General features: G+C 36.0%; 1 pseudogene; it reads left to right on the forward strand.

Annotated features, from left to right (window-relative positions):
• Positions 1 to 528: 528 nt before the first annotated feature.
• On the forward strand, positions 529 to 14,510 carry LOC108294766 (annotated as a pseudogene).
• The last annotated feature ends 870 nt before the right edge of the window (positions 14,511 to 15,380 follow it).

Below are 15,380 nucleotides of genomic sequence, written 5' to 3' on the forward strand. Positions count from 1 at the left end.
AAAAAAGCCAAAGCCCTCGACTCGCAAGCACGCCCCCCTCCTCTCCGCGGCGCTTTGGTGTTTCTGGCGGGTGCCAGGCGGCGGCGCGTCCAATCGCAGCCCGGCGCGGGCGCGGTGTGACTGGCGGCGGAGCGCGCAGACCCAGCTCCCCGCGTCCTCTGGAGAATAGACTCGCGAGGGAGGGCGGGCGGCCGGGCGCCCCTGCTGAGGTCGGGGGTGCTCCTTGTTGCCCAGAGCGGGGCCGAGGAGCCCTCTCCGTTTTCCTAATCCTTTTCCCTGCATCAGTGCAGCCACCCCATCCGCGTTTGTCTCTCCCAACTTTTCCACGGATGTATTCTACTTTCTGTGCTGTCTGCATCTGCTCTTCTGGAAAACTCATCCCAATCGAAGAAAAACTGAGTAAGTTAATTTAAAAAAATATGAATGCGTGAATAACCAAACCCTCTTAGGTAGATCACAAAATAAAATGTTATTTGTACTAATAATCAGTTAAGATTCTGTCGATTAATCCGTAATTGGCGATTGAGAATGTACAACTTGACTCCCTCCATCGCCTTAGTTAGCGACTTAAAACAAGACATGAGTATTAAAGGGAACAGGATTAAGTTCGAATGTGTCACACATCTCAGCCTAACCTTGATCTCACTATGGTGCCCTGCCTGGTATCGAACTCCTGGGCTCAATCAATCCTACCGCCTTAGCTTCTCAAAATGCTGGTATTACTGGGAGGAGCCACTATGCACGGCCTGCTTTCGGGTCTTTGCCTGAGTCTGTAAAATGGGGGATTTGGACTCAGATGTCTTAAGGTCACCTATTCTTATAATTTTTTAATGCAAATGGGTGCAAATCACTAGAACTAAAGCGACAAAATACAGTTACTAAGGGCCTCAGGATATAATAATGTGTTTACATGGTTTTTAAACTGTTTTTGGGCAGAATTTGATCCCATATCATAACCTGAGGATTGATTTAACCCTCTTGTGGTGAGGGATTCTTTATCTTTGAAGTGAAATATACTGAACTTGTTAGCATGTTTATAGTAGTAGACTACGGAAAAAACTGCTAATCAGTTCATGGTAAATTATTTCCTTTGCACAGGCACTGTGGTAAACCTACTATAAATATTAGGCATAGCACTCCAGTAGGGAAGCGTTCATTAGTTGAATCATTTTGATCTGATTCATACGACAATTGGTTTAACTAGGACTATTTTTACCATGAATTAAGACAAACTAAAATCTGCAGGCTTCATTTGATTTTTGTTTTTATGCACACTGACTTGGGTGGTTTTTAAGTCAAATTGTCTAAAGAAATAATTTCACTGTCACTCAAAAAAATATTGGACATCTACTGTAATGACAAAGCTAAGTAACAAACTTTAGTAAGACCCTTTCCAGTTGCCTTTTGCCCCCCCCCCCATTCTGCTACAGTCTACACAGACAGACTGGTATAAAACCACCTGCAATGCAATGCTGTACTTTCATATTTACCTTATGAACTAATTACTATGTAGGAGGACCAAGTGAGTAATTATCTTTATACTACTTACAGATTCTAATTGCTTGAGTGGAGCAATGCAGAAGGTCTCCTTAATGATTCTCTTGTGTTTGCTTTCAGTGTTAAACATTAAGTAAACAAATTCTGAAAATAACTTTCCTGGTATTTGTTTATTCTGTTCCTGGCCTGTTGTTACTCTTACCATTGTGTTTACTTGGATATTCATTTCTCTGATTTCATTTCTCTGAAATTTTTTTTCTTTCATCTAAAATGAATATCACAGGTTTTGATTTTTTTTTCCTTTGTTCTTTAGACCATCTCACAGCTCAATAGCAGGTGAATCAGAATGGTTTTGTTTGTCACTAACCAAAAGCTCAGTAAGAATTTTGGGCAAAGTAAAAACTGCACTGAAGGTCATCTTTTTCAATGTTGAAAGATAAGATGACAAGAATTTCAATTTTCAGTCTTTAAATTTTTTCCCCAACTATTTCAGCTAACCAAGACCCTAAGAAGTAAACCAAGCAATGCAGATTTGCATTTACTTACCCATTTACACTCTGAAGGAATTGGTGAAATAGTAAAAGGAGAGGAGAGCAGGTTAGATTGATATTTACTGAGTACTGTTTGCTGTGCTAAGTACTGTGGTAGCCATTGTTAGTTTAAAAAAAAAATGCTGGCTGTAATGATCTCTGTCACAGCTTCCTTCTGGATGACCTCTACATATGTAGAGGAGGGACTGGTTTGGAAATAAGAAACCCCAGAGAAATATGTGTGAACCATGCATACCTGTTAAGTGACAATTTTAAACATTAAAAACTCTGTGATTTCCCTACTTGCTCAATCCTCTTCTAATTCCTTCTTTCCCTGTCTGGTTCACATAATGGAGGAAGGAGAGTTAGCTTGTTAGATAGAGATCTAGCTAAGGTAAGGGGAACTTAGGAATCACTCTAAGACTATAATTCAAAATATTATTTGACCTCCAAGACAGGAATTGAGAGAGTAGGTAAATGAGGAAATCTCCGAGCAGCTAAGCTCAGTCTGAATAAAGATCACAGACATTTACTAAATTTTAACTTAAAGTGTTACTTCTTTCCTTCTCTATTTGATAGGCAGCTCGGATTCATAATAGCCCAGTTGTAATTTTCTGTATACACTTGGGCCTGCTCTTGTATTCTTCAATTCAGAAAATGGAATTGCTGCTCACTCCTAACTGGTGATGATGATGACCAGACTTCTGATTTGCATAGAAGGGGTCCCTACTGAGAAGTCCAGTTCTGACTCCAGATCCTTTTAATACAACCTGATTTACCACTCTGGAAGATTTGGTGTCTTCTCTTTTTCCACTATGTTCAATTTGTTCATTTTTCCTGATGGATACCCAGTGAGCATTTCAATCTCAGTCTAAGTTTTGAGTTCTTCAATTCTGAGAAATTCTGCTGATTTATTCCCTCAATAATATTCTACCTTCCATTTTTCTGTGTAGTCCCTTACTAGAATTCCTTTTTTTTGTTGGATTTTTGACTACTAGGACTGAATCTCCAATTTTCACTTCTCTTCTATTTTCCATTTTTATCACCTTACTTCTTGTGCTTTAATTTTTGGGAGATTTCCTTTAATTTGTCCTCTGAGCCTTCTACTAAACTACTGCAATTTCATCTTTCATAAAGATCTGCATATTTTTGGCTTACTGATTTTTTAATTTCATGAATATAATATTTTTTCTTATTACTCTGATCATATTAATTATGTATATTTAACACTCTTTCACCTTTGTTTCTGTCTTGCCATCTTTTTTTTTTTCCTCTGAATAACTCTTTTTTTGTTGCTGTTACTCTGTTCTTTATGTTGGAGGATTTAGGTATCTGCTGATCCCTGATCTCCATTTAAGAGCACTGTAATATGGATTTGCAGGACCAAGTGCATCAGTAAGACACTGAACCCATGAGCATCACTGAAGTTCAATTCAGAACTGAGCTGTATTTTTAATTGGAACACTCCAAATATCAGCATCAACAGCTTTATTCTCTGGAGCCATTCAATTCTTTTCAGAGGAGGACTATCTAGTCTCTCACCAGGGATGCAAGGTAATAATTAAAATCTGCCTGCTTTTACTTAATCCTTCTTCAGTCTGTCACCTGACTGTCCTCTTTTGGGTCTGATGTCCAGGATCCAGAGCCTTTCAAGGTTAATATTTCTGGGCAAAACAAAAAACAACAACAAAAAACCGCTTATTTCCAATTTGGGGAAGGGTAATCATTGAGGATGTGTGGGTGGACTTGAGCTTCAAGACATCTTAAGAATTACATTGACCCCCAACCCTTGCCTTTTTGGCCTCTTGCGCTACCCCTACCTTCTGCAGAATGAATATGAGGTGTTTCCATCTCTGTTTCTTTTTGAGCCTCTTTGGGGTGAATCACTAACTTCTCATTGCTGTCTGCCTCTAGAGGTTTAAGTTCTCACTACTTAGCAAGTCAGTGACTGCTTCTTCACCAGCTTCCATCTTCTAAACCTATTAACATCTTTTCTCTTTTTTGTCTTTTTAGTCTTTTTGTTCTTTTGGGTTTATAGCTCTTTATTGCTTTACTGTCCTTGCAGTTTCCTTTCAGAAGCAGGAACACAAGCACATAAGTTCTTAATTTATCATGTTTAGCTGTTTAAAAAGGCAATTCTCATTGTGCCACTATTTAAAACTTTCCAACGGCTTCCCATTGTGCTTTAGACTTATTGAATCTAAATCTAAATTCAGTGTGGTCTGTAAAGCCCTATCTGACGTGACCTCTGTCTATCTTCTTTATTTTCTGAGTTGACTGTGGACTTTCTTTTCATTCTCAATTTCTCCTTTGTAGCACAAATCATAATCAAAGTTAAATAACTTGTTGTAAGCTCTAGAAGGAAGGGACCATTTTTTGCTTTGTCACTGCTCTTTTTCTAGTGCTTCACACTGTTCCAGCAGTAATAGTTATTCAATAAACATTTATTGATGAGTAGATTAATATATGCCACTTCTTAACCCTATCTCTTTCTCTGTAGTAATCATCAGTAATAAGAGCCATTAGTTACTTATTTAGAAATATATAGTATATTAGCCAGGAAGGTGAATTGATAAAAGTGTGAAATGATAAAAGTATGGCCTTTATCTACTCCATTCACATTAGCAACCAATCCATGGTCCCAGTAGCTATACCATCTGAGAACCTAGCATGAGCCTTGTCATATTCTTTTCCTCTCCCATATAGGTAAATAAGTATATGGATAGACACATGTCTAGATGTTACTCTGTTGTTTATTTTCCAAAATGGTGCAGTTCTTACCCAATTGTAACTAATGAAAATCTTTTCAGTTTAATTGATGCAGTTTTAATGAATTATTTTTTCTTGCTTTTTTGAGGTGTAATTGACAAATTTAAAAGTACATATGCAAGGTGTATAATGTGATGATTTGATATAGCCATACAATACAAAATGATTACCACAATCACTTTAAATAACATATCCATCATTACTCATAGTTACTATTTTGTGTGTGTAGGATAAGTTAGTGAGGACGTTACAGATCTCCAGGAATACCTACCTGGGAGATATTGTGGATTTGGTTCCAGACCACCTTAATAAAATGAATATCGTATTAAAGCCACAAAATATCATCAAAAAGTCAGAGCATATTTTTGGTTTTCCAGTGCTTATCCAATTTATCTTTACACATACTGTAGTATATTGTGTGCAATAGCACTATGTTTAAAAGACAATGTACATGCCTTAATTAAAAAATGCTTTATTGCCAAAAATGCTAATGATCATCTGAGCCTTCAGCAAATTGTAGTCTTTTTCACTGGTGGAGGGTCTTGCGTCAATGTTGATGGTTGTTGACTGATCAAGGTTGGTTGTTGAAGGCTGGGGTGGTTGTGGCAATTTCTTACAACAGATAACAGTGACGTTTGCTGCACCAGTCAACTCTTCTTTTCACAAAAGATTTTTCTGTGCTTTTTGATAGCATTTTACCCACAGAAAATTTAGTTCGAAATTGGAACCAATTCTTTTAAATCCTGTTGCTGCCTTATCAACTAAATTTATGGAATATTCCAAATCATTTGTTGTCATTTTAACAGTGTTCCTTGCATGTTCATCAGGAATAGATTCCATCTCAAGAAATATGAAATTTTCTTTGCTCATTTATAAGCAGCAGCTCTCCCTGTGTTCAGGTTTTATCATGAGATTGCAGTAATTCACATCTTCAGACTTCACCTCTAATTTTAGTTCTCTTGTTATTTGTGCCACATGGGCATTTACTTCCTCCACAGAAGTCGCGAACCCCTCAAACTCATCCATGAGGGTTGGAATGAATTTCTTCCAAATTCCTGTTAATCTTTATATTTTGGGCGCCTCCATGAATCATGAATCTTTTTAATGACATCTGGAATGGTGAATCTTTTCCAGAAGGCTTTATATTTACTTTGCACAGACCCATCAGAATCACAATCTATGGTAGTTATGCCCTTATCAAAAGTATTTCTTAAATATTCATGTCCTTTGCAGCAACATGGATACAGCTGGAGACCATTATCCTAAGGGAGTTCAGGCAGGGACAGAAGACCAAGTACTGCATGTTCTCACTTTTAAGTGGGAGCTAAACATTGAGTACTCATGGATGTAAAGATGGCAACAATAGACAATGGAGACTACTGGGGGTGGGGGAAGGATGATGGAAAGGGTTGACAAATGAACTATTGGGTACTATGCTGAGTACCTAGGTGGTGGGATCATTTGGACCCCAAACCTTAACATCATGCAATATACCCAGGTTACAAACCTGCATATGTACCCCCTGTATTTAAAATAAAAGTTGGAAAAAAGAACCTTGAGAGCCATGTACAGGAAATGCATCAAAATGGAATAAGAACAGAAACCATGTATAAAAAACCCCAAACAACAACAAAAAGTATTTCTGAAATAAAAACTTTAAAATCAAAATCACGCCTTGAAACATGAGCAGCAGTCATGCAAACAACATTAATCTTTTTGTTCATCTCCATCAGAGCCCTTGGGTTTCTAGGTGCATTGTCAATGAACAATAATATTTTGAAAGGAATCTTTTTTTCTGAGCACTCAGTCTCAACAGTGGGTTTAAAATATTTAGGAAACCATGCTATGAACAGATGTGCTGCCATTCAGGCTTTCTTGTTCCATTCAGAGAGCACAGGCAGAGCAGATGTGGTGTCATTCTTAAGGGCCCCAAGAGTTTTGAAATGGTAAATGAGCACTGGCTTTCACTTCAAGTCACCAGCTGCACTAGCCCCTAAGAGGAGAGTCAGCCTGTCCTTTGAAGCCAGGCACTGACTTCTTCTGCCTAGCTATGAAAGTCCTAGATGTTATATTCTTCTAATAGAAGACTATTTCATCTACATTGAAAATCTGTTGCTTAGTGTAGCCACCTTCCTCCGTGATCTTAGCTAGATCTTCTGGCTAACTTGCTACAGCTTCTGCATCAGCACTTGTTGCTTCTCCTTGCACTTATATGTTATGGAGATGTCTTCTTTCCTTAAACCTCATGAACGAGTCTCTGCTAGCTTACAAGATTTCTGCTGCCTCTCCCTCACCTCTCAGCTTTCATGGACCTGGAGCGAGTTAGGGCTTTGTTCCGGATTAGAGTTTTGTGTAAGGAAATATTGTGGATGGCTTTATCTTCTATCCAGACCAGTAAAACTTTCTTCATATCAGCAATATGCTGTTTTCACTTTCATATCATTTGTATGTTCATTGGAGTAGCGCTTTCAATTTCCTTCAATAACTTTTTCTTTGTGTTCATAACTTGGCTAACTGATTCGAGAGGCCTAGCTTTCAGACTATCTTGGCTTTAGACATGCCTTCTTCACTAAGCATAATCATTTCTAGCACTTGATTTAAAGTAGGAGATGTGGCCAGGTGCAGTGGCTCATACCTGTAATCCCAGCACTATGGGAGGCTGAGGCAAGTGGATCCCTTGAGTTCAGGAGTTCAATAGCAGTCTGGACAACATGATGAAACCCGTCTCTACCAAAAATACAAACATTAGCTGGGTGTTAGCTGGGTGTGGTGATGCACTCCTGTAATTCCAGCTACTTAGGTGGCTGAGGCAGGAGAATCGCTTGAACCCAGGGGGCAGAGACTGCAGTGAACTGAGATCATGCCACTGCACTACAGCGTGGGTGACAGAGTGAGACCCTGTCTCAAAAAATAAATAAATAAGTAAAAATATTAATAATAATAAAAACTAAAATTAAGTGAGAGATGTGTAGCTCCTCCTTTCACTTAAACACTTAAAGGCCATTGTAGAGTTAGTAGTTGGCCTAATTTTAGCATCGTCTCTCAGGGACTAAAGAGGCCCAATGAGAGGGAGAGAGATGGCAGAATGGTCAGTTGGTGGAGCAGTCAGAACATACACAGTGTTTATCAATTACGTTGCTGTCTTTTATGGGTATAGTTTATTGTACTTCAAAACAATACAGTAATACCAAAAATCTCTGTGTTAGGCCATTGTTGTATTGCTATAAAGAAATACCTAAGACTAGATAATTTGTGAGAATAGAGATATAATTGGCTCACGGTTCTGCAGGCTGTAGTCGAAGCATAATGCCAGCATCTGCTTCTGGGGATGGCTTAGGGGACTTTTACTTATGGTGGAAGCTGAAGCAGGAGCTTGCACATCACATGGTGAAAACAGGAGCAAGAGAGAGGAGATTGGGAGTGGAGGTGCCACACACTTAAATATACAGATCTCATATGAACTCAGAGAGAGAGCTCACTTATCACTAAGAGGATGGCCCAAGCCATTTATGGGGGATCTGTCCCCATGATCTAAACCCCTCCCATCAGGCCCCACCTCCCACACTGGGGATTGCATTTCAACATGAGATTTGGTCAAGATAAATATTCAAACTATCAACCACTGATCACAGATCATCATGAAAAATATAATAATAATGAAAATGTTTGAAATATTTCAAAAAATTTTGAAAATGTGACAGACAAGAAGTGAGCACATGCTGTTGGAAAAATGGTGCCAATAGACTTGTTTAAGGCAGGGTTGCCACAAATCAACTTGTAAGCAGCACAGTATGTGTAAAGTGCAATAAAATGAAGCACAATAAATGAGGTATGCCTGTCTTCTTTGCAAATTTCAAGTAAACAATGTGGTATTATCAATGATAGTCACTATGCTATTATACATTAAATTTACAGCATGTACAGCATGATGAATAATTATTTTTAATGACCAGAAACATTCAAGATGATGATATACCATAATTTATTCAACTATTTCCCTACCGATGCAGAATTTTTTTTACTTTAGCTATTTATCACAATGGATGTTGCAGTGAATTTCCTTGTAATATTTAGTTAAATACTGATAATTTTATTTGCATTATCTGTATTTCCAAGGAAGGGAATTCTGCTATATGAAATTATATTTAAACTCACATTTCTACCAGAAACATATAACATTATTCTTTTTTTGCACCCCCTGCTTACAAAAATGATGTTAGACTTTTAAATTCCTGCCATTATTTTGAGTGCATTATTTTCAAAGACTGCCCTAGAAATAATATTATATGTAAACACTTATGGAAATTTTATTTATATAATGTGTATGTCTATCAATGAAGTTAAAATTAAAATGTAAAATACATTAATTTTTAATTAAAAAACAAGGAATACAAGACTAACCATTGCTTCTTTTCTAAACTTGTGATCTCAAACCTTAGCGTGTGTAAGAATCATTTAGAATGGTTGTTAAAACATAACTTGCAGGCCCCACTCCTGGAGTTTCTAAATCAGTTGATTTGAGGTGGGGACTGAGAATTTGCATTTCTAAAAATCTCCCATGTGATACAGGTACTTTTGGTACAGGGACTACACTTTGAGAACCACTCTTCTATATGGGCTCTTTAGACCACAAAGTATAAGTAAGAATTTAAATAGTATACTTACTTACTTCTGGTGTAATGTCTGGTCAACTCAAAATAAGCAATCTAAAATAACAAAAGATTGAGAGCATTAATTGAAATTAGGTAAAAAACAAACAAACCCATATTTCTGTTTTAAGTTCCATCGTTTGCCAGCTGTGTAATGCATAACTTACTCAAACTCTTTGAACTTAGCTTTTCTTTTTTACTTTTAGAATAATAATCATGTTTTACTTTCGTCAAAGGCTTGCCCTGATGCTCAAAAGAGGCAGTGAATGGGCAAGTACTCAAAAACACTATACAAATACAAATTATAATCATCACTCTGTGGATTAGGATTATTTGATACATAAATCAGTTATAACTCAGCCTTTTTACTCTGTGTCAAAGTTTTCTCAAATTGGTATGTAATTCATAAGTAAAACAGTTGGGGCCCCTAAAACTCTTAAGAAGTAGCAAAATACCTTTCTCAAGAGGCCACAAGTGATGAATTACCTCACGTAGCACATAATTAACCTCCCTAAAATTCCCGTTTACACCACATTCTTCCTCAATTTTCATTCATAGAGGACGTTCCAATCATCGTAAATCAATTAGAATATTCTATTATCGCTATAGCAGTGGCCTCTCTCTGAAATTATCTTGCTGGTTTATTTGTTTACCATCTATCCTTCCCATACTAGATTACAAATTCCCTGACAGCCAGATCTGACTTTTTTTTTACCACTGCATCCCAGAACTGAGAATAATTGTGGGCACAGAGCAGGAATGAAATGACAATTTAGCATTTTAGTAACCATATGAAGCCCTGTAATAGCTTATGAGTAGAATTTATCTGGGACTGACAAGTTTGAATTAAGGGCTTAGAATGTACTATGTCAATTTCTAAACACTAAAATCACATAAACATTACTGGTTATTTTGAGAAGTTCAATAAAGAGGATATATACATTAAAATGATTTGTAAATCAGTAGAATTACAGTTCATTCATTAAACAGAGTTACATAATACATGATAATATAAATAGTATGTAGGTTCTCAGAAAATTTTTATTCTCAGCTTCTCTCTTGGCAAAAAGCTGGCCCAGAGAATTTCAATTTAATTTGTTGAGTAAGTTTTCTGCAGTAGTATTTGTATTATTTTTTATTGTAAATATTAAAGAGTAAGTGCTAGAATACAGATTGTGAAAATAAAATATATTGTTTTTCTGCATAGTTGATTTTATGGACTCACCAACAATTTAAAAATGCTGCCTTTACACAAATTTTTTTTGGAGTGCTTCTTTTGGGATCAACTTCAAAGCCAATTCACATGCTACAAAACACACAAACACATGAAAAACAAAAAAATCCAGAGAACTTAAAAATGATACCAGTTTTTAAACCTAAATTATAATTGTATACATTGATTAAATGTTTTATTTGCCTGTCTTGAATTCTGGCTGTTAAATCTTTATTTTAAAAACAAAGTGATTCATGATAAAAGTACTAAACAAATCAGGAATAGAAAGGAACTTTCTCAACCTCATGAAGGGCATTCACACGCACAAAAACCAAATACCCACCTTCTCACACGCCTCCCACACAAAAAAACAAAAATTCCAGCTAACCTCATATTTAATGGTGAAAGATGGGAAGGTTTACCCCAAAGATCAGGAGAAGACAAGAATGTGTACTCATGCCTCTTCAATTTTACTGGAGGTTAAAAATGTCAATTTTACTGGAGGTACAAGGCAGGTAAATTAGGCAAAAATAATGAAACAAAAAGCAGCCAGACTGGAAGGGAAGAAGTAAAACTATCTCTATTTTCAGAGGACATCATCTTATATATAAAAAATTCTAAAAGAATCCATATTAAAACTATGACAGCTAATAAATGAGTTTAACAAAGTTGTAGGATTCAAGATCAATATAGAAATATCGTTGCTGTACAATAGTAATAATCAATCCAAAATGAAATTAAGAAAGCAATTTCATTTATAAAAGCATTCAAATAATAAAATACTTAAGGGTAAAGTTAACAAAAGAAATGCAAGATGTGAGCCCTGAAAACTACAACCATTGCTGAAAGAAATTTTAAAAGATCTTAATACACAAGAGATGTGTTCATGAATCAAAGACTTATTATTGTTAAGAAGGCAAAGTCCCAAGTTGAGATACAGATTTAATACCATCTATATGAAAATCCTAGCTGCTGTTTTGTGAAAATTAATTGAATGATCCTAAAATTTAAATGGAACTATAAAGCACCAGGACAACTAAAACAATATATAAAGAAAGAAGAAACTTGAAGAACTCTTACTTCCAATCAAATTTACTATAAAGCTCTAAAGTAATGCAGACAGTGAGGTACTAGGATAAGCATAGATATACAGATCAATGAAATGATAGTCCAGAAAAAAACCCTTTTATTTATGGGCAGTTGACTTTTCAATAAGGTTACAAACACAATTTAGTAGGGGAAAAATTATTTTTTCAACAAATGGTGCTGGGAAAACTGGTATACACATGCAAAAGGATGAAAGTGTACCTCTTCCTCACACCATACATAAAAATTAATTCAAAAGAGATCATAGACCTAAACGTAAAACTGAAATTATAAACCTTTTTCAGAAAAACAGGAAAAAATTTTCATGACCTTCAGTTATACAGTAATTTCTTAGGTATGACACCAAAAGCTCAATAGACAAAGTTTTAAAAAAATAGATAATTTGAACTTAATAAAAATTAAGCTTTTTTTTTTTTTTTTTTTTTTTTTTACTTCAAAAATGCATCAAGAACACAATAAGCTAAATGACAGGTTTGGAGAAAATATTGCAAAACACATATAATGAGGGGCTTTTATCTAGAAAATGTAAAGAATGCTTACAACTCAACAACAAAAAGATAGATAACTCAATTTTAAAAAAGGGTAAAGGATTTGAATAGATATTTCCCCAAAGAAGATATGCAAATGGTCACAAAGTGCATTCAGAGATTCAACATCATTAGCCATTAGAGAAATGCAAATTAAAACCATAGTAACATATTACTTCATATCAACTAAGGTAGCTCTTATTAAAAGACAGATACAATACATGTCAGAGAAAGAGTGGAGAAATTAGAACTCATGCATTTCTGTTAGAAATATAAATGGTACAATGACGCTGGAAAACTAGTTAGAACTTCCTATCAGTTAATACTAATTCACTTCTTAGTATTTATCCAGGAGAATTGGAAACATATTTTCACACACAAAAAATTGTACATTAATATTCATAGCAGTATTATTCCTAGTTTGCATAAGTGGTAATATCCATCAGCCAATTAATGGATAAACAAAACGTGATATATTCTGTACTATATAATTATTATTTGGTAATAAAAAAAGAATACTGATGATACAAGCCACAACATAGATGAACTCCGAAAATACTGTGTTAAGTGAAAGAAGCCAGTTGCAAGAGACCTCATACTTTTGAGTCACTATTTATACAAAGTCTCCAGGGTACTGAAATTCTTAGAGATGGAAAGTAGATTAGTAGCTTTCAGGATCTGGGGAAGGAGCAGGAAGAACTGGGGAATGGGGAGTGGCTACTGATGGAAAGATTTTTTTTTTTTTTGGTGATGAAATGTTTCAAAGTTAGTAGTGATGTTTATGCAATTCTGTGAATACACTAAAAACTACTGAATTGTACACTTTCAAAAATTGCATATTAAATGTGAATAATATCTCAATAAAGCTGTTATCTTAAAAAAAACAACAAATGCTTATTTATCACCACACAGCATTTAATTTTGAATGCCTTATGTGTTTAAAATTAATTCTAAAATAAGAATTTTTAGAGCATTTTTAATGTAAAAATTGAAACCATAACACAGGATAAAAATGTACTGAAAAACATCAATGAACTGAGGTCACGCTGAGCCAGTGCCTGGGCTGGGAACCCAGTGGCAGCCCCTCAGCTTCACCCACCGCCGTCCCACCATGGCCCCCTCAAAGTGAATGAGCTTCTGGCCTTCATCAAAATGTGTGAGTAAGATCCAAGCATTCTGTGCATGAGAAAATGAGCTTCCTGAGGGAGTGGGTATAGAGCATGTGGGGTAAAGTGTCATCTGCTACTCAGAAAGCTCACTAAGAAGAAAATATCAAGGAAGAAAAAAACAGATAATAAGAAGGCATAGGAAGACCTGAAGACAGATAAACCATCAAGTGAAGAAAGTGCCCTAGGAACTGATAATGAAGGTGTTATTGAACTAGACATTGATGCCCCTCAAGAAATGGGAAATGAAAATGCAGAGACAGCAGAGGAGATGGTGGATCAGGCAAATGATAAGAAAGTGGCTGCCATTGAAGCCTTAAATGATGATGAATTGCAGAAAGCCATTGACTTATTCACAGATACCATCAAGCTGAATCCTCCCCTGGCCATTCTGTATGCCAAGAGGGCCAGTGTCTTTGTTAAATTACAGAAGCCAAATGCTGCCATTTGAGACTGTGACAGACACATTGAAATAAATCCTGATTCAGCTCAGCCTTATAAGTCATGAGAGAAACCACACAGACTTTTTAGGCCATTGTAACAAAGCAACCCATGATCTTGCTTGCCCCTTGCCTGTAAACTGGATTATGATGGAGATGCTTGAGCAATGCTAGAAGTTCAACCTAGGACACAGAAAATTGTAGAACATCAGAAACGATATGAAAGAAAATGTGAAGAGTGAGAGATCAAAGAAAGAATAGAAAGAGTTAAGAAGGCTCAAGAAGAGCAAGAGAAAGCCCAAATACAGGAATAAGCCAGATGCTAGTCAGGAGCTCAGTATGGCCCTTATCCTGGTGGTTATTCTGGGGGAATGCCTGATAATTTTGATGGAAGAATGCTAAGCATGGGAGGGGGGCATGCCTCAAATGGCAGGAATGCCCGGACTTAATGAAATTCTTAGTGATCCAGAGGTTCTGGCTGCCAAGCAGGATCCAAAAATTATGGTGGCCTTCCAGCATGTAGCCCAGAACCCAGAAAATATGTTAAAATACCAGAGTAACCCAAAGGTTGTGAATTTTGTCAGTAAATTATCAGCCAAATTTGGAGGTTGAGCATAATGCCCTCCTGATAAAGCCCTTGCTAAAGGAAAAGCAACCGAGATCACCCAGGATGCTTTGGATGGATGTCACAATAATACAAACCAGTATACTTTGACCTCATCAAGAGAGTTGGGTTACTTTGATAATCACTACCCCTCTAACCAAAATGCAGCTGAAGCATTTTACGGTGGTTTGCCATTAGGATATTCATTCAGATAATGTTTTCCTCCTAGGAATTACAAACTTTAAACACTTTTTAAACTTTAAAAATATTTAAAACAAAATAAATGAACTGAGAAAAATGTGTGTGGAATATATACCAAAAAGTAGGTTAGTAACAATAATATCTCAATAATAAAATATTTCAAAAAATTAAAACAAAACTCAAATTTTACTAATGAAATAGGCAACATGAATTAAAAAAAAAATGTATCCATGACAAATTAACACATAAAATAACCTCATTAATAGTGAAGTAGCTGCAAAATTTAACAATGTAATTAGCTTTTTGAAAAAATTATAAGCGCTAATGTAGGCAAGGATTTTGGGGGAAACTGGGTAGTTGTGTATACTGTTGGCAAAAAAATAAGTGGATGTTGTATTTCTCTAAATTACTTAATAGAATTAAATTTTTGCATGCTTACTTAGAAGTATACTTCTAACAATATATCCTAAAGAAAAGTGGATTAACTGATTTAGCAAGAAAAATATTTATCAGAACATTGTTTGTAATACTAAAAATGTTAGAACAATTTACATTTCCAAAATGGGGGATTTATTAGATCACTTGTGGCATACTGGCAAAATTGAACACCATTCAGCTATTCAATAAAGAGCTACTGGTGAAAAGAATCTGAGATGATGGAAACAGGAAACACCAGG

This window comes from Cebus imitator, unplaced genomic scaffold, assembly GCF_001604975.1.
Source record: "Cebus imitator isolate Cc_AM_T3 unplaced genomic scaffold, Cebus_imitator-1.0 Scaffold601, whole genome shotgun sequence".
Lineage (NCBI taxonomy): Eukaryota > Metazoa > Chordata > Mammalia > Primates > Cebidae > Cebus > Cebus imitator.